Source organism: Astyanax mexicanus, chromosome 13 (assembly GCF_023375975.1).
Source record: "Astyanax mexicanus isolate ESR-SI-001 chromosome 13, AstMex3_surface, whole genome shotgun sequence".
In the NCBI taxonomy this organism is placed as follows: Eukaryota; Metazoa; Chordata; class Actinopteri; order Characiformes; family Acestrorhamphidae; genus Astyanax; species Astyanax mexicanus.
Genome location: NC_064420.1, coordinates 9,211,600 through 9,230,054, shown reverse-complemented (window position 1 = coordinate 9,230,054; position 18,455 = coordinate 9,211,600). Strand labels below are relative to the sequence as shown.

At 39.7% G+C, this 18,455-nt stretch overlaps 1 long non-coding RNA gene across 3 annotated transcripts; it reads left to right on the top strand.

Annotated features, from left to right (window-relative positions):
* The first annotated feature begins 13,678 nt into the window (after positions 1-13,678).
* LOC111190753 (uncharacterized) lies at positions 13,679-14,853 on the top strand. Of its 3 annotated transcripts, none has more exons than XR_002649190.2 (3): positions 13,679-13,973; positions 14,214-14,276; positions 14,644-14,853. It is a non-coding gene; the product is annotated as an uncharacterized LOC111190753 (long non-coding RNA). The 3 variants fall into 3 exon arrangements; XR_007423882.1 differs by having other exon boundaries at positions 14,641-14,853; XR_007423881.1 differs by having other exon boundaries at positions 14,619-14,853.
* Positions 14,854-18,455: the final 3,602 nt, after the last annotated feature.

The following is an 18,455-nucleotide window of genomic DNA, read 5'->3' as shown; positions in this document are numbered from 1 at the left end:
ATTAAACGCTGAAATCTAAAAACGTTTGGTTAAACGCTGAAATCTAAAAACATTTGGTTAAACGCTGAAATCTAAAAACGTTTGATTAAATGCTGAAATCTAAAAACGTTTGGTTAAACGCTGAAATCTAAAACGTTTGGTTAAACGCTGAAATCTAAAAACATTTAGTTAAATGCTGAAATCTAAAAACGTTTGATTAAACGCTGAAATCTAAAAACGTTTGGTTAAACGCTGAAATCTAAAAACGTTTGATTAAACACTGAAATCTAAAAATGCTTGTTTAAATGCTGAAATCGTAAAACTTTTGGTTAAACTTTTGATTGCTAATGTGTTGCTAGGCAGTTGCTATCATTTCTGAAAAGGTTGCTAAGCTGTTGCTAGGCAGTTGCTAATGTTTTCCAGGTGGTTGTTAAGCTATTGCTAACTGGTTGCTAGGCAGTTGCTATCATTTCTAAAGTGGTTGCTAAGTGGTTGCTAGGCAGTTGCTAACGTTTTCCTAATGGTTGCTAAGGTGTTGGTAAGTGGTTGCTAGGCAGTTGCTATCATTTCTAAAGTGGTTGCTAAGTGGTTGCTAGGCAGTTGCTAACGTTTTCCAGTTGGTTGCTAAGGTGTTGCTAAGTGGTTGCTAGGCAGTTGCTAACGTTTTCCAGGTGGTTGCTAAGGTGTTGCTAAGTATTTGCTAGGCAGTTGCTATCGTTTCTAAAGTGGTTGCTAGGCAGTTGCTAACGTTTTCCATGTGGTTGCTAAGTGGTTGCTAGGCAGTTGCTATCATTTCTAAAGTGGTTGCTAAGTGGTTGCAAGGCAGTTGCTAACGTTTTCCTAGTGGTTGTAAAGGTGTTGCTAAGTGGTTGCTAGGCAGTTGCTATCATTTCTAAAGTGGTTGCTAGGCAGTTGTTAACGTTTTCCATGTGGTTGATAAGTGGTTGCTAGGCAGTTGCTATCATTTCTAAAGTGGTTGCTAAGTGGTTGCTAGGCAGTTGCTAACGTTTTCCAAGTGGTTGCTAGGCAGTTGCTAAGTGGTTGCTAGGCAGTTGCTAACATTTTCCAGGTGGTTGCTAAGTGGTTGCTAGGTAGTTGCTAACATATTCCAGGTGGTTGCTAGGCAGCTGCTAAGTGGTTGCTAGGCAGTTGCTAACGTTTTCCAGGTGGTTGCTAAGTGGTTGCTAGGCAGTTGCTAACGTTTTCCAGGTGGTTGCTAGGCAGTTGCTAAGTGGTTGCTAGGCAGTTGCTAACGTTTTCCAAGTGGTTGCTAGGCAGTTGCTAAGTGGTTGCTAGGCAGTTGCTAACGTTTTCCAGGTGGTTGCTAAGTGGTTGCTAGGCAGTTGCTAACGTTTTCCAGGTGGTTGCTAGGCAGTTGCTAAATGGTTGCTAGGCAGTTGCTAACGTTTTCCAGGTGGTTGCTCAGTGGTTGCTAGGCAGTTGCTAACGTTTTCCAGGTGGTTGCTAAGTGGTTGCTAGGCAGTTGCTAACGTTTCCCAGGTGGTTGCTAGGCAGTTGCTAAGTGGTTGCTAGGCAGTTGCTAACGTTTTCCAAGTGGTTGCTAGGCAGTTGCTAAGTGGTTGCTAGGCAGTTGCTAACGTTTTCCCGGTGGTTGCTAAGTGGTTGCTAGGCAGTTGCTAACGTTTTCCAGGTGGTTGCTAGGCAGTTGCTAAGTGGTTGCTAGGCAGTTGCTAACGTTTTCCAAGTGGTTGCTAGGCAGTTGCTAAGTGGTTGCTAGGCAGTTGCTAAGTGGTTGCTAGGCAGTTGCTAACGTTTTCCAGGTGGTTGCTAAGGTGTTGCTAAGTGGTTGCTAGGCAGTTGCTAACGTTTTCCAGGTGGTTGCTAAGGTGGTTGCTAAGCAGTTATTAGGTGGTTGCTAAGCCCTGGCTGGGGTGCCGGGGTGTCCAAACTTTTGACTGATAGCTGCTCCATACAGCAGCTCCTCCATACACTCACAGTACTGGAGGAGCAGGGGAGAGAAGGGGTTCCGTGCGCAGAGCTGCTCGTGTGTGAGATGGAACTCTGGGCCCCCCATTCATTTCAATGGGAAAACTTCGTACGACATTTGTACGAAAACCGTACGACGTATCGTCGAAACGTTAAAATTTTCGGAAAGAACGCGGTAAGTTCTATAGACCGTCCGATTTTTGTCTTTGTATGTCAAAAATTGTTACCTACACAAACGTTCAAAGTTGTCCCCCATTCATTTCCTATGGGAAAAAAAAGCGTACGTTTACGAAGTTTTTACGAAAACCGTACGATGTATCGCTTAAAAAAGCACAAGCAACCTATTCGGGTATAGGTCCTACGATACTGCAAAATTTCGTGATTCTACGTCAAAAGCCCTAGGAGGAGATGCGTATAGAAATTTGAGCGCGGAATAATAATAATAATAATAATAAGAAGAAGATTACGAAGAACAGTAAGTTGGCTTTTCCAAGCCAACTTAACTAGAAAAGGTAAAGTTCGTGAACGAACTTTAAGTTGGCTTGGAAAAGAACGCTAATAACGTTAAAAAGTTAAAATGGTTGCTAAGCTTTTTCCGTCTGAAGAGTGTGAAGAGTCATTGAGATGCTGTTAACTTTTGGCTAAACGCTAAATGCTAAAAACGCTGAAATCTAAAAACATTTGGTTAAATGCTGAAATCTAAAAACATTTGGTTAAACGCTGAAATCTAAAAACGTTTGATTAAACGCTGAAATCTAAAAACGTTTGGTTAAACGCTGAAATCTAAAAACATTTGCTTAAACGCTGAAATCTAAAAACGTTTGGTTAAACGCTGAAATCTAAAAACGTTTGGTTAAACGCTGAAATCTAAAAACGCTTGTTTAAATGCTGAAATCGTAAAACTTTTGGTTAAACTTTTGATTGCTAATGTGTTGCTAGGCAGTTGCTATCATTTCTGAAAAGGTTGCTAAGCTGTTGCTAGGCAGTTGCTAATGTTTTCCAGGTGGTTGCTAAGCTATTGCTAACTGGTTGCTAGGCAATTGCTAACATATACCAGGTAGTTGCTAAGGTGTTGCTAGGTGGTTGCTAGGGTGTTGCTAGGTTGTTGCTAAGGTGTTGCTATGGTATCTGGGGTGGTTGCTAAGATGTTGCTACGTGGTTGCTAGGGTGTTGCTATGGTATCCGGGGTGGTTGCTAAGGTGTCGCTAGGTGGTTGCTAGGGTGTTGCTAGGTGGTTGCTAAGGTGTTGCTATGGTATCTGGGGTGGTTGCTAAGGTGTTTCTAAGTGGTTGCTAGGTGGTTGCTAAGGTGTTGCTATGATATCCGGGGTGGTTGCTAAGATGTTGCTAGGTGGTTGCTAAGGTGTTTCTATGGTATCTGGGGTGGTTGCTAAGGTGTTTCTAGGTGGTTGCTAGGTGGTTGCTAAGGTGTTGCTATGGTATCCGGGGTGGTTGCTAAGATGTTGCTAGGTGGTTGCTAAGGTGTTGCTATGGTATCCGGGGTGGTTGCTAAGGTGTTTCTAGGTGGTTGCTAGGTGGTTGCTAAGGTGTTGCTATGGTATCCGGGGTGGTTGCTAAGATGTTGCTAGGTGGTTGCTAAGGTGTTGCTATGGTATCTGGGGTGGTTGCTACGGTGTTGCTAGGTGGTTGCTAAGGTGTTGCTATGGTATCCGGGGTGGTTGCTAAGGTGTTGCTAGGTGGTTGCTAGGTGGTTGCTAAGGTGTTGCTAGGTGGTTGCTAAGGTGTTGCTATGGTATCTGGGGTGGTTGCTAAGGTGTTGCTAGGTGGTTGCTAGGTGGTTGCTAAGTTGTTGCTAGGTGGTTGCTAAGGTATTGCTAGGTGGTTGCTAAGGTGTTGCTATGGTAACCGGGGTGGTTGCTAAGGTGTTGCTAGGTGGTTGCTAAGGTGTTGCTATGGTATCTGGGGTGGTTGCTAAGGTGTTGCTAGGTGGTTGTTAGGCAGTTGCTATCATTTATAAAGTGGTTGCTAAGTGGTTGCTAGGCAGTTGCTAACGTTTTCCTAATGGTTGCTAAGGTGTTGGTAAGTGGTTGCTAGGCTGTTGCTATCATTTCTAAAGTGGTTGCTAGGCAGTTGCTATCGTTTCTAAGGTGGTTGCTAAGTGGTTGCTAACGTTTTCCTAGTGGTTGTTAAGGTGTTGCTAAGTGGTTGCTAGGCAGTTGCTAACGTTTTCCAGGTGTTTGCTAAGTGGTTGCTAACTGGTTGCTAGGCAGTTGCTATAATTTCTAAAGTGGTTGCTAAGTTGTTGCTAAGTGGTTGCTAGGCAGTTGCTAACGTTTTCCAGGTGGTTGCTAAGGTGTTGCTAAGTGGTTGCTAGGCAGTTGCTAACGTTTTCCAGGTGGTTGCTAAGCAGTTAATAGGTGGTTGCTAAAACCTGGCTGGGGTGCCGGGGTGTCCAAACGTTTGACTGATAGCTGCTCCATACAGCAGCTCCTCCATACACTCACAGTACTGGAGGAGCAGGGGAGAGAAGGGGTTCCGTGCGCAGAGCTGCTCGTGTGTGAGATGGAACTCTGGGCCCCCCATTCATTTCTATGGGAAAACTTCGTACGACAATTGTACGAAAACCGTACGTCGTATCACTTCGCAACCTCCTATTAATTTAAAGATCTCGATAAGATCTATAAGCTCGCCGAATTTGGTGTTCGTATCTCAAAAATTGTGGCAGTTACGGACGTTTAAAATTTGGCCCCATTCATTCCTATGGGAAAAAAATGCGTACGTTTACGAAGTTTTTACGAAAACCGTACGATATATCGCTTCAAAAAGCACAAGCAACCTGAACCGCTATAGGTACTACGATACTGTAAAATTTCGTGATTCTACGTCAAAAGCTGTAGGAGGAGATGCGTACAACAAAAAAAGCGCGGAATAATAATAATAATAATAATAACTAGAAAAGGTAAAGTTCGTGAACGAACTTTAAGTTGGCTTGGAAAAGAACGCTAATAACGTTAAAAAGTTAAAATGGTTGCTAAGCTTTTTCCGTCTGAAGAGTGTGAAGAGTCATTGACATGCTGTTAACTTTTGGCTAAACGCTAAATGCTAAAAACGCTGAAATCTAAAAACATTTGGTTAAACGCTGAAATCTAAAAACATTTGGTTAAACGCTGAAATCTAAAAACGTTTGATTAAACGCTGAAATCTAAAAACGTTTGGTTAAACGCTGAAATCTAAAAACATTTGGTTAAACGCTGAAATCTAAAAACGTTTGATTAAATGCTGAAATCTAAAAACGTTTGGTTAAACGCTGAAATCTAAAACGTTTGGTTAAACGCTGAAATCTAAAAACATTTAGTTAAATGCTGAAATCTAAAAACGTTTGATTAAACGCTGAAATCTAAAAACGTTTGGTTAAACGCTGAAATCTAAAAACGTTTGATTAAACACTGAAATCTAAAAATGCTTGTTTAAATGCTGAAATCGTAAAACTTTTGGTTAAACTTTTGATTGCTAATGTGTTGCTAGGCAGTTGCTATCATTTCTGAAAAGGTTGCTAAGCTGTTGCTAGGCAGTTGCTAATGTTTTCCAGGTGGTTGTTAAGCTATTGCTAACTGGTTGCTAGGCAGTTGCTATCATTTCTAAAGTGGTTGCTAAGTGGTTGCTAGGCAGTTGCTAACGTTTTCCTAATGGTTGCTAAGGTGTTGGTAAGTGGTTGCTAGGCAGTTGCTATCATTTCTAAAGTGGTTGCTAAGTGGTTGCTAGGCAGTTGCTAACGTTTTCCAGTTGGTTGCTAAGGTGTTGCTAAGTGGTTGCTAGGCAGTTGCTAACGTTTTCCAGGTGGTTGCTAAGGTGTTGCTAAGTATTTGCTAGGCAGTTGCTATCGTTTCTAAAGTGGTTGCTAGGCAGTTGCTAACGTTTTCCATGTGGTTGCTAAGTGGTTGCTAGGCAGTTGCTATCATTTCTAAAGTGGTTGCTAAGTGGTTGCAAGGCAGTTGCTAACGTTTTCCTAGTGGTTGTAAAGGTGTTGCTAAGTGGTTGCTAGGCAGTTGCTATCATTTCTAAAGTGGTTGCTAGGCAGTTGTTAACGTTTTCCATGTGGTTGATAAGTGGTTGCTAGGCAGTTGCTATCATTTCTAAAGTGGTTGCTAAGTGGTTGCTAGGCAGTTGCTAACGTTTTCCAAGTGGTTGCTAGGCAGTTGCTAAGTGGTTGCTAGGCAGTTGCTAACATTTTCCAGGTGGTTGCTAAGTGGTTGCTAGGTAGTTGCTAACATATTCCAGGTGGTTGCTAGGCAGCTGCTAAGTGGTTGCTAGGCAGTTGCTAACGTTTTCCAGGTGGTTGCTAAGTGGTTGCTAGGCAGTTGCTAACGTTTTCCAGGTGGTTGCTAGGCAGTTGCTAAGTGGTTGCTAGGCAGTTGCTAACGTTTTCCAAGTGGTTGCTAGGCAGTTGCTAAGTGGTTGCTAGGCAGTTGCTAACGTTTTCCAGGTGGTTGCTAAGTGGTTGCTAGGCAGTTGCTAACATTTTCCAGGTGGTTGCTAGGCAGTTGCTAAGTTGTTGCTAGGCAGTTGCTAACGTTTTCCAGGTGGTTGCTAAGTGGTTGCTAGGCAGTTGCTAACGTATTCCAGGTGGTTGCTAGGCAGTTGCTAAATGGTTGCTAGGCAGTTGCTAACGTTTTCCAGGTGGTTGCTAAGGTGTTGCTATCTGGTTGCTAGGCAGTTGCTAACGTATTACACATGGTTGCTAAGTGGTTGCTAGGCAGTTGCTAATGTTTTCCAGGTGGTTGCTAAGGTGTATCTAACTGGTTCCTAGGCAGTAGTAGATAAAAAGAAAGAGTGTTAAATGTAGAAGTACAGAAAAAGGGAGAGCCTGAAATAGAGAAGTAGAGAGAAAATCAGCGTGAGAAGTAGAGAAAGAACACCCGAGAATGTGAGAAAAAGAGTGACAAGTAGAGAGAAATATTGAGCGAGAGAAAGAGAATTAGGGAAAAAGAGAGATCGAGAAATAAAGAAGTAGAGAAAGAAAAAGGATGTAGTAGAGAGATAGATAGAAAGAGAAAGCAAGACAGAAAAGTAGAGTGAAAGAGAAGTAGAGAGAAGAGCGAGAAATAAAGAGAGAGTAAGAGAGAAATAGAGAAATAGAAAAGTAGAAAGAAAGAGACATAGAAAAGTAGAGAGAGTGAGAAAGAGAGAGTGAGAAATAGAGAAGTAGAGAGAGAGTGAGAAAGAGAGAGTGAGAAATAGAGAAGTAGAGAGAGTGAGAAATAGAGACGTAGAGAGAGAGTGAGAAAGAGAGTGAGAAATAGAGAAGTAGAGAGAGAGTGAGAAATAGAGACGTAGAGAGAGAGTGAAAAAGAGAGTGAGAAATATAGAAGTAGAGAGAGTGAGAAATAAAGAGAAATAGAGACGTAGAGAGAGAGTGAAAAAGAGAGTGAGAAATATAGAAGTAGAGAGAGTGAGAAATATAGAAGTAGAGAGAGAGAGTGAGAAATAGAGACGTAGAGAGAGAGTGAGAAATAGAGACGTAGAGAGAGAGTGAGAAAGAGTGAGAAATAGAGAAGTAGAGAGAGTGAGAAATAGAGACGTAGAAAAGAGTGAGAAAGAGAGAGTGAGAAATAGAGAAGTAGAGAGAGAGTGAGAAATAGAGACGTAGAGAGAGAGTGAGAAATAGAGAAGTAGAGAGCAAAAGAGAGAGTGAGAAGTAGAGAGCAAAAGAGAGAGTGAGACAGAGAAGTAGAGAGCAAACGAGAGAGTGAGAAGTAGAGAAGTAGAGAGCAAAAGAAAGAGTGAGAAATAGAGAAGTAGAGAGAGAGTGGGAAAGATAGAGTGAGAATTAGAGAAGTAGAGAGAGAGTGAGAAAGAGAGAGTGAGATAGAAAAGTAGAGAGAGAGTGAGAAATAGAGACGTAGAGAGAGTGAGAAATAGAGTGAGATAGAGAAGTAGAGAGAGAGTGAGAAATAGAGTGAGAAATAGAGACGTAGAGAGAGAGTGAGAAAGAGAGTGAGAAATAGAGGAGTAGAGAGCAAAAGAGAGTGAGAAATAGAGAAGTAGAGAGCAAAAGAGAGAGTGAGAAGTAGAGAAGTAGAGAGCAAAAGAAAGAGTGAGAAATATAGAAATAGAGAGAGAGTGGGAAAGAGAGTGAGAATTAGAGAAGTAGAGAGCGAAAGAGAGAGTGAGAAAGAGAGAGTGGTTGCTAAGCAGTTAATAGGTGGTTGCTAAAGCCTGGCTGGGGTGCCGGGGTGTCCAAACTTTTGACTGATAGCTGCTCCATACAGCAGCTCCTCCATACACTCACAGTACTGGAGGAGCAGGGGAGAGAAGGGGTTCCGTGCGCAGAGCTGCTCGTGTGCGAGATGGAACTCTGGGCCCCCCATTCATTTCTATGGGAAAACTTCGTACGAAAATTGTACGAAAACCGTACGTCGTATCGCTTCGCAACCTGCTATTAATTTAAAGATCTCGGTAAGATCTATAAGCTCGCCAAATTTGGTCTTCGTATCTCAAAAATTGTGGCGGTTACGGACGTTTAAAATTTCGCCCCATTCATTCCTATGGGGAAAAAATGCGTACGTTTACGAAGTTTTTACGAAAACCGTACGATAAATCGCTCCAAAAAGCACAAGCACGCTAAGTTGGCATAGGTCCTACGATCCGTGAAAGTTTCGTGATTCTACGTTGAAAGCTCTAGGAGGAGTAGCGTACAGAAAAAAAGGCGTAAGAATAATAATAATAATAATAACTAGAAAAGGCAAAGTTCGTGAACGAACTTTAAGTTGGCTTGGAAAAGAATGCTAATAACGTTAAAAAGTTAAAATGGTTGCTAAGCTGTTTCTGTCTGAAGAGTGTGAAGAGTCGTGGATATGCTGTTAACTTTTGGCTAAACGCTAAATGCCAAAAACGCCGAAATCTAAAAATGTTTGGTTAAACGCTGAAATCTAAAAACGTTTGGTTAAACGCTGAAATCTAAAAACGTTTGGTTAAACGCTGAAATCTAAAAACGTTTGGTTAAACGCTGAAATCTAAAGACGTTTAGTTAAACGCTGAAATCTAAAAACGTTTGTTTAAATGCTGAAATCGTAAAACTTTTGGTTAATCTTTTGACTGCCAATTTGATGCTAGGCAGTTGCTATCATTTCAGAAGTGGTTGCTAAGCTGTTGCTAGGCAGTTGCTAATGTTTTCCAGGTGGTTGCTAAGCTGTTGCTAACTGGTTGCTAGGCAGTTGCTAACGTATTCCAGGTGGTTGCTAGGCAGTTGCTAAGTGGTTGCTAGGCAGTTGCTAACGTTTTCCAGGTGGTTGCTCAGTGGTTGCTAGGCAGTTGCTAACGTTTTCCAGGTGGTTGCTAAGTGGTTGCTAGGCAGTTGCTAACGTATTCCAGGTGGTTGCTAGGCAGTTGCTAAGTGGTTGCTAGGCAGTTGCTAACGTTTTCCAGGTGGTTGCTCAGTGGTTGCTAGGCAGTTGCTAACGTTTTCCAGGTGGTTGCTAAGTGGTTGCTAGGCAGTTGCTAACGTATTCCAGGTGGTTGTTAGGCAGTTGCTAAGTGGTTGCTAGGCAGTTGCTAACGTTTTCCAAGTGGTTGCTAGGCAGTTGCTAAGTGGTTGCTAGGCAGTTGCTAATGTTTTCCAGGTGGTTGCTAAGTGGTTGCTAGGCAGTTGCTAACGTTTTCCAGGTGGTTGCTAGGCAGTTGCTAAGTGGTTGCTAGGCAGTTGCTAACGTTTTCCAAGTGGTTGCTAGGCAGTTGCTAAGTGGTTGCTAGGCAGTTGCTAACGTTTTCCAGGTGGTTGCTAAGTGGTTGCTAGGCAGTTGCTAACGTTTTCCAGGTGGTTGCTAGGCAGTTGCTAAGTGGTTGCTAGGCAGTTGCTAATGTTTTCCAGGTGGTTGCTCAGTGGTTGCTAGGCAGTTGCTAACGTTTTCCAGGTGGTTGCTAAGTGGTTGCTAGGCAGTTGCTAACGTTTTCCAGGTGGTTGCTAGGCAGTTGCTAAGTGGTTGCTAGGCAGTTGCTAACGTTTTCCAAGTGGTTGCTAGGCAGTTGCTAAGTGGTTGCTAGGCAGTTGCTAACGTTTTCCCGGTGGTTGCTAAGTGGTTGCTAGGCAGTTGCTAACGTTTTCCAGGTGGTTGCTAGGCAGTTGCTAAGTGGTTGCTAGGCAGTTGCTAACGTTTTCCAAGTGGTTGCTAGGCAGTTGCTAAGTGGTTGCTAGGCAGTTGCTAAGTGGTTGCTAGGCAGTTGCTAACGTTTTCCAGGTGGTTGCTAAGGTGTTGCTAAGTGGTTGCTAGGCAGTTGCTAAGGTTTTCCAGGTGGTTGCTAAGGTGGTTGCTAAGCAGTTATTAGGTGGTTGCTAAGCCCTGGCTGGGGTGCCGGGGTGTCCAAACTTTTGACTGATAACTGCTCCATACAGCAGCTCCTCCATATACTCACAGTACTGGAGGAGCAGGGGAGAGAAGGGGTTCCGTGCGCAGAGCTGCTCGTGTGTGAGATGGAACTCTGGGCCCCCCATTCATTTCAATGGGAAAACTTCGTACGACATTTGTACGAAAACCGTACGACGTATCGTCGAAACGTTAAAATTTTCGGAAAGAACGCGGTAAGTTCTATAGACCGTCCGATTTTTGTCTTTGTATGTCAAAAATTGTTACCTACACAAACGTTCAAAGTTGTCCCCCATTCATTTCCTATGGGAAAAAAAAGCGTACGTTTACGAAGTTTTTACGAAAACCGTACGATGTATCGCTTAAAAAAGCACAAGCAACCTATTCGGGTATAGGTCCTACGATACTGCAAAATTTCGTGATTCTACGTCAAAAGCCCTAGGAGGAGATGCGTATAGAAATTTGAGCGCGGAATAATAATAATAATAATAATAATAATAATAATAAGAAGATTACGAAGAACAGTAAGTTGGCTTTTCCAAGCCAACTTAATAAGAAGATTACGAAGAACAAGAAGTTGGCTTTTCCAAGCCAACTTAATAATAATAAGAAGATTACGAAGAACAGTAAGTTGGCTTTTCCAAGCCAACTTAATAAGAAGATTACGAAGAACAATAAGTTGGCTTTTCCAAGCCAACTTAATAATAAGAAGATTACGAAGAACAATAAGTTGGCTTTTCCAAGCCAACTTAATAATAATAATAATAATAATAAGAAGATTACGAAGAACAAGAAGTTGGCTTTTCCAAGCCAACTTAATAATAAGAAGATTACGAAGAACAAGAAGTTGGCTTTTCCAAGCCAACTTAATAAGAAGATTACGAAGAACAAGAAGTTGGCTTTTCCAAGCCAACTTAATAATAATAATAAGAAGAAGAAGATTACGAAGAACAAGAAGTTGGCTTTTCCAAGCCAACTTAATAATAATAAGAAGATTACGAAGAACAAGAAGTTGGCTTTTCCAAGCCAACTTAATAAGAAGATTACGAAGAACAATAAGTTGGCTTTTCCAAGCCAACTTAATAATAATAATATTATTATTATTATTATTATGAACGCCATAATATCATTACTATTATTAATGTTAATATTGTTATTTTTTTACGTTTAATAATTATTTACAATTCTTTATTAATAAATAATGATTAATAAATCATTATTATTTTTATTAGTAGTAGAATTATAAATGTTAATATTATTAGTAGTAGTAGTAGTAGTAGTAGTAGTAGAATTATAAATGTTAATATAAGTAATTTGTATTACTATTATTAATGTTAGTATTACTCATTTTATTCACTATTAATAGTTTTTTATTCATAATTTATTGCTATTAGTGATTGTTATAATTATGTATAATTAATATTTTATTATTAGTCATTTATTAATTAACATTATTATGATCAGATTATCAGATTATTATCAGATTGAGTCAGACTCAATTTGGTTTTGTACATAGTCTCATACACAGCCACAAGATATGCTCAAACATTGCAAAGACACATTGCCTTAATATATATGTGTGCGTGTGTTTGCATGAATATCTCATTTTCTTTCCATAAAAAAGGAAAAAAGTATATATACATATCTGTATTACATTGCTCAAGAATTATGTATATATATATATATATATATATATATATATATATATATATATATATATATATATATATATATATATATGTTCTGTATTGCATTCTTGAGCAATGCAATTGTAACCCCCATTTCATGAGAGCTACAGACTGCATAGTTTAGAGTCTTTGGGAGTTAAAGGGTTAAGTTAACTGAGGCTGTATTCGGAATGGCATACTACTATACTGCGTACTGCATACTGCACTAGTATATACTGCATACTACACACTGCCCAGTATGTAGTATTCAGTACTGCAACACTTTTGATTGTAGTACCCTACACGGTCCTGCTGTGACACACCAGTCAGAATTCCTCAGAGTGAGTTGTAAACAGAAAGAACATGAAAAATGTCCTACCTTTTCATTATTAAGACTAATGAAATCTGCATACTGTCCAGAACAGCAATTGCTGCTTTTATTTTAGAGTTTAATGTAAGTGCAGTTAACCCAATTCTAACAACCATTTAGCAGCAGCCCCCACAACCAGTATGTTCCAGTTAAATATGTTTTCCTATTTATTTGAGTAGATTACTATTTTCATCTATGTAAATACCAACAAGAAGAACACATTTAAACAAACTCTCATTCATATTTACACAATCTCAACAATAAAAGAAATGAGACATGTTGCACAAGTGAAACAATTTTATTAATTTGTATTCAAATCATTCCCTTGTTTAAAAGAAAAATATGTATTAAAACTGAGGGACTTATTTATTAAATCAACAGAACGATTGATTAAGAAGGGAATTATTTATTAAATTAACAGAACGATTTATTGAAATTATTTATTAAAGTAACAAATTTATTAAAACTGAGGGAATTATTTATTAAAGTAACAAAATAATTTATTAAAACTGAGGGAATTATTTATTAAAAGAACAGAACAATATATTGGAATTATTTATTAAATAAAGAGAACGATTTATTAAAACTAAGGGAAATATTTATTAAAGTAACAGAATAATTTATTTAAACTAAGGGAAATATTTATTAAAGTAACAGAATAATTTATTTAAACTGAGGGAAACATTTATTAAAATAACAGAATAATTTTTTGGAATTATTTATTAAATAAATAAGAACGATTTATTAAAACTGAGGGAATTATTTACTAAAATAACAAAATAATTTATTAAAACTGAGGGAATTATTTATTAAAATAACAGAATAATTTATTAAAACTGAGGGAATTATTTATTAAAATAACAGAATAATTTATTAAAACTGAGGGAATTATTTACTACATCAAGGCAGCACACAGCGGAGGGTCCCGGCCGCGGAAAGCGCTCGGCCGGGGCAGCGGAAGGTCCCGGCCGCGGAGAACGCGCGGCCACGGCAGCGGAGGGTCCCGGCCGCGGAGAGCGCTCGGCCGAGGCAGCGGAGGGTCTCGACAGCGGTGAGCCAATACTTTCCAAAATAATTCCCTTAATTTAAAAATATATATATTTCCATAATTCTCTCGCACTCGCCTCCATCTTGTTTTTTCCTGAAGCGAGCTGGAGAAGCCAGTTGCAATGCATGTTGGGATGCAGTACACCGCGAAGATAGCTCCCCATGCACACTGCGGAATCGGAGCGGAGTAGTACACCATCCGGGTACCTGTAGTGCACTACAGATCCTCAGTTTGGTCGCATACTGCGTACTGCATACTAGCTTTAGGCAGATTTAGTACGCGAGTAGTATGTAGTATGCCATTCCGAATACAGCCTGAGTCTGGTGTAATAAACTGCAGCCAATCATATTAGGAAGCTTGCCTTGTCCCGCCTTAGTTGCTTCTGATTGGACAGAACTACTGCAGCTAGAAGTGCGGTTCCCCTCAATCAGTCTCTCTCTCTCTGCGTGCTCTGGAGGAAGAAGCTGTGCCCCAAAGTCAGCTAGAAAGCTGTGTCTCACAGTTAGCTTAGGAAAGTGACCAAAATAAGCCTCTTTTGATAAAAGAGTGAACTATTTAAAGCTAGAAGCATCACCTGTCCATCTAATGGGCTGGAAATTCGTGAATTGTGCAAAAACCTGACCTATGAACACAGACTATCTGGTGAGTTAGACTATGTTTGCTTTAGCTAGCTGCTAACTTTGCTAACAGACCGCATGGTCTGCTGCTGTAGTCTGCTGAGCTCAGAAAAGCTGAATTCTCACTCAAATGTCTAGATTATATTACTAAAAACAGATAAAGGAGTAAATAAAGAAAATAGCTGTTGAGTATTGCTTTTAATGAAGATTAATATTTTGAGAATTTAATTATTACTTGTTAAATAAAACATTTCTTTACTCATAGCTGAAGCTGGTTCTAGAGCTATTGAGGGTAAAGGACCAAAAAGGATACCCGTTCATCCAAGAGGTATATTTCCAATAAGTTGTGTGTAATGTGTGTAAAGAAAATAACTGCCCTTGTTGATTTTTTTGAAAGGTTTATTGAAGTTTATATGTACATTGTAATATGTTGTGTAGCATTAGATCCTGTGAAAAGAGAAAAAAAGTTGTGTAAATACTGTTTAAACATATGCTAGAATACAAGAAAAAAAGTAAAATACTTACCTGTTACGTTCCTGTAAAATCTGTAAAGGGAAATGTTAATACTGTTAATAAGAGGTTTTATTTTATATTAAGGAAATTATTTGGGGTTATATGTTGAACTGAATGTGACTACAGAGTAATGGTCAGTGATATTTAGAAGTAATAGTTTCTGTACCTGCTTGCTTAAGCAGGTCAGGTTTTTTTTGAGGGCGCTGAAAACCTGGGAGAGCAGATTCCCTCAGCATGACTTCGGACCCTCTTCTGTGAAAGCGATGGCGAGCCACCCAAAGGAGAACTGAGCTAAAAGACTACTCTTGAGTCCATTTCAAATTACCTGGTCATGTGGTAGGACAAAGAAAAGTGATTGAGAGACTGAGCTTATTTTATTTTAATTTTAATTTTATTTTATTTATTGTTTCAACACATTTGTATTTGTTTATTGTGCGTTTACTGATTTACTGAAGTTGTTGGGTTATTGAAAAAAGTAGAACTAAAGGTGTATATTCTGAACTAAATTATATTAGTGGATCTAAGTAAACAAATTAACTAAACTAGCAACTAATAGTAAATTAAATAATATTAAACTCTGTCAGTGTAAAAGTTTAAAGTATAAATAGCTAAACTACCATTAACTACTCAACTTAAAAGATAAATAGTACATCCTAAAAGTAATAATACAGAAATAAAATCCAAATACCGTATTTTTCGGGCTATAAGGCGCACTTAAAATACTTATTTTTTCCCAAAAATCGTCATTGCGCCTTATAATGCAGTGCGCCTTGTGTATGGATTTTGCTTGTGTTTACTGACCTCGATTTTTATGTGGTACACGGCGCTCTGTTGTGCAGAATTCCTCACCCACGCCAGAAAAAGATCCTCCTCTTGGGCTAGCGCGCGGTTACCTTTGACTGCCGTACTGCCTCTCGGCTGTGGTTCAGGGTAGCTAGTTTCCACTGTAGCTCCGTGGCCAGAACAAGGTGCCGGTAAACTTTCCTTTCCACCCGTTCTGGGGTAATAGCACAAACTGTTTCTTTTTAGCGCCCACTTCTAAGTAAAGTTAACCTCTTAACACGCGCTGGCCCACCGGCGGGCCAGAAATATTTAATATTTCATAACTGGCTGTGTTTCTGAATAGTTATGAACAGTTACAGGTTCAATATAGACATCCAATATACCATTTTAAAGCTTAGAATCTCTGCTTTTGAGCTATTTAGCCTATTTAGCGGAATATCCTTTCAGAAAATAAACATTTAGGGCGAAATATGCCTTGGTTATGATTTTAATAATTCAGAACTCTCATATTTGCGTTTATCGTTCGTCCATATTTCATCGAATGCGGTCATGTCATATAGGGCTGCCACGATTAGTCGACTAGTCACGATTATGTCGACTATTAAAATAGTCGACGACTAATTTAATAGTCAATTAGTCGTTTTTTTTTTTCTTTGTTTTTCTCTCCAAACTGCTGCGACTGCCTTTCTGTCCTGGACGCACATGCGCAGTAGTGGAAACCGGGGTAGGTAGTGGACGACATCTCAGGACATTATACAGACAGGCTCTGGTTTCATGGCTACCCCGCTACAGAACTCAAAAGTGTGGGATCACCAAGAAAATAAAAGTGAAACGCGTGCAATGCAATATCTGCAATGAAGAACTTGCCTTCCTCGGCAGCACAACCGCGATGCACGAGCACCTGAAAAGGAGGCATGTTGTGGCTGATTAAATGACGAAGAAGCTAAATTGCTATTTAGCTGCTAAAATTAGCGTAAACAGAGCGTTAACTTAGTACTGAACTTACTCATCTTGATAGCTTTAAAACAGAGGTCACTAATAGGCGGACCGCGATCCGGATCCGGACCCAGACGTTGTCACAAATGCCGTCCCAAACCGATAAACTACAGAGAAGGATTTCATTCTGACAGTGGCTTCTGTTTTCAGTGCTTTTCGGTGCAGTAAACTCACAGATCAGTCATGTGTGGTGTAAAATCACCAAACGCTCTCCTCTGCCAATCAGATCTGTGCAGACCGCTGCCCTGTGTACGGTAATGTACACAATATCTGGACAGAGAGGCATTTTTTATTAATATACTTTTTTTTCATAATAGTTCAAACAACCTCACGGTTGAGATGTTTCATAAACAGTGCCTTATCCTTATTTTACACAGTTGTTTACACTTTATGCTAAACAGTAAAATAATTGTCTGTTACAACAAGCTGCATATTTCATTAAAGGTTTAATGAACTATGATTTTAATTGTTTTTATTTTTAGTTAGCATATAGCTGAAATCTAATGTTGGTTGTATAATAGCAGCTGCATTCTATTGTGATAAACTGTGTTTTATATTCAATTAACGAATGATCCGATTAGTCGACTAATCATAAAAAATAATCGGTGATTAGTCGACTATAAAAATAATCGTTTGTGGCAGCCCTAATGTCATACACCATTCGAACCGTCTGGCTCTCCGGATTCCAGAACTGTGCTTTTACTGTAGGATGTATGTTTCATGAATTAGAGCTGCGTCAGAGCGCATGTTTCCAGTAATAAAAGGCTCTCCTTTTGTCCTGGGGTAACCTCCGGTCACTGCCGCCACCCCCCGAACACACACCCGCGCTCAGCCACAGGTCCTACCTTCAAAACGCGTCCAGACTAAAGAGAATCCATCAATCCAGTCTCCTGTAATCCACAGTTATATCCAAACAGCGCTGGAAATCACTTCATCCAGAAATGAAACTTATCCAATCTTTATCTCTGTTTTAAAACCGTTTTATTCACCGAATTCGGCACAACACGCTATTATAGTCAGAAGCCTCGCGGAGTAATGCGGTACTTGCTGTGCTTCAACATATTATGGTCTGTCGGAGCGTTGCGGCTACCGTTGTCAGGAGCCTCGCGGAGTAATACGTACTTGCTGTGCTTCAACATAATATTATGGTCTGTCGGAGCGTTGCGGCTACCGTTGTCAGGAGCGTTGCGGAGTAATACGTACTTGCTGTGCTTCAACATAATATTATGGTCTGTCGGAGCGTTGCGGCTACCGTTGTCAGGAGCGTCGTGGAGTAATACGTACTTGCTGTGCTTGTTGATTTATTGCTCAGAGATGTTGTTATTTTTCACAGATATTGTGAAGGATTTATTGCTCAGAGTTATTGTTACTGATATAAATAAAGTTTCATTTAGTGCGCCTTATAATCCAGTGCGCCTTGTGTATGGACTAACACTAAAAATAGACCGTTCACTCATCGTGCGCCTTATAATACGGTGCGCCTTATAGTCCGAAAAATACGGTAAGCTTATATATTCCTAGTTTCCCTATTAATATTCTATTCCTAAACTAAAAAGTGCAAAGTAATAACAGATTTATTTTATAACGGCTAATAATATATATATATATATATTATATATGACATTAATTCAATGTACACCTTAAGCTTGTTTTGTTTGTTTTATTTTGTCTTCTAAGTAAAGTAAATCCCTTTACTTTAACACTGTTCTCTGTCTCGTTAATGCTGACACACACCCCCACCTCTACAAACCTAGACATACTGGTTTTGAGTGGCAAATTCCTTTGTTACCTGTATTTACCCAGCTTCAGTGTTGCTGGATAGTAGTCAGTCATCAGCTAGCTGTTAGGAGTGCTACATAAATTGGCGAGCCAGCCAGGAGGTGGCGCTGTTGTCAGCTTAACAGACAATCTTGCACATTTTGAACTTTTTTGAACATTTTGACAAAACAAATTCCACAATGGAGATAATACAAAAAGAGAATGTAAATGTTCCAAACTCTCTCATTGTTAGTGGGTTAACTCACACTAAAATAGATGAGGAACTTTTTGACTATCTAAAAGGACATGGTTCAATTGCTAGGCTAATTCACATTGGAAAAACAGAGTCTGAGTACTACCAACAAGTAATTGTAGAGTAAATCTTCGATACTGCCATTAAGTCGATAGAGCCTTTACTGCCCCTGGACTATGCAAGTACCTCTGATCCTGAGGTAAA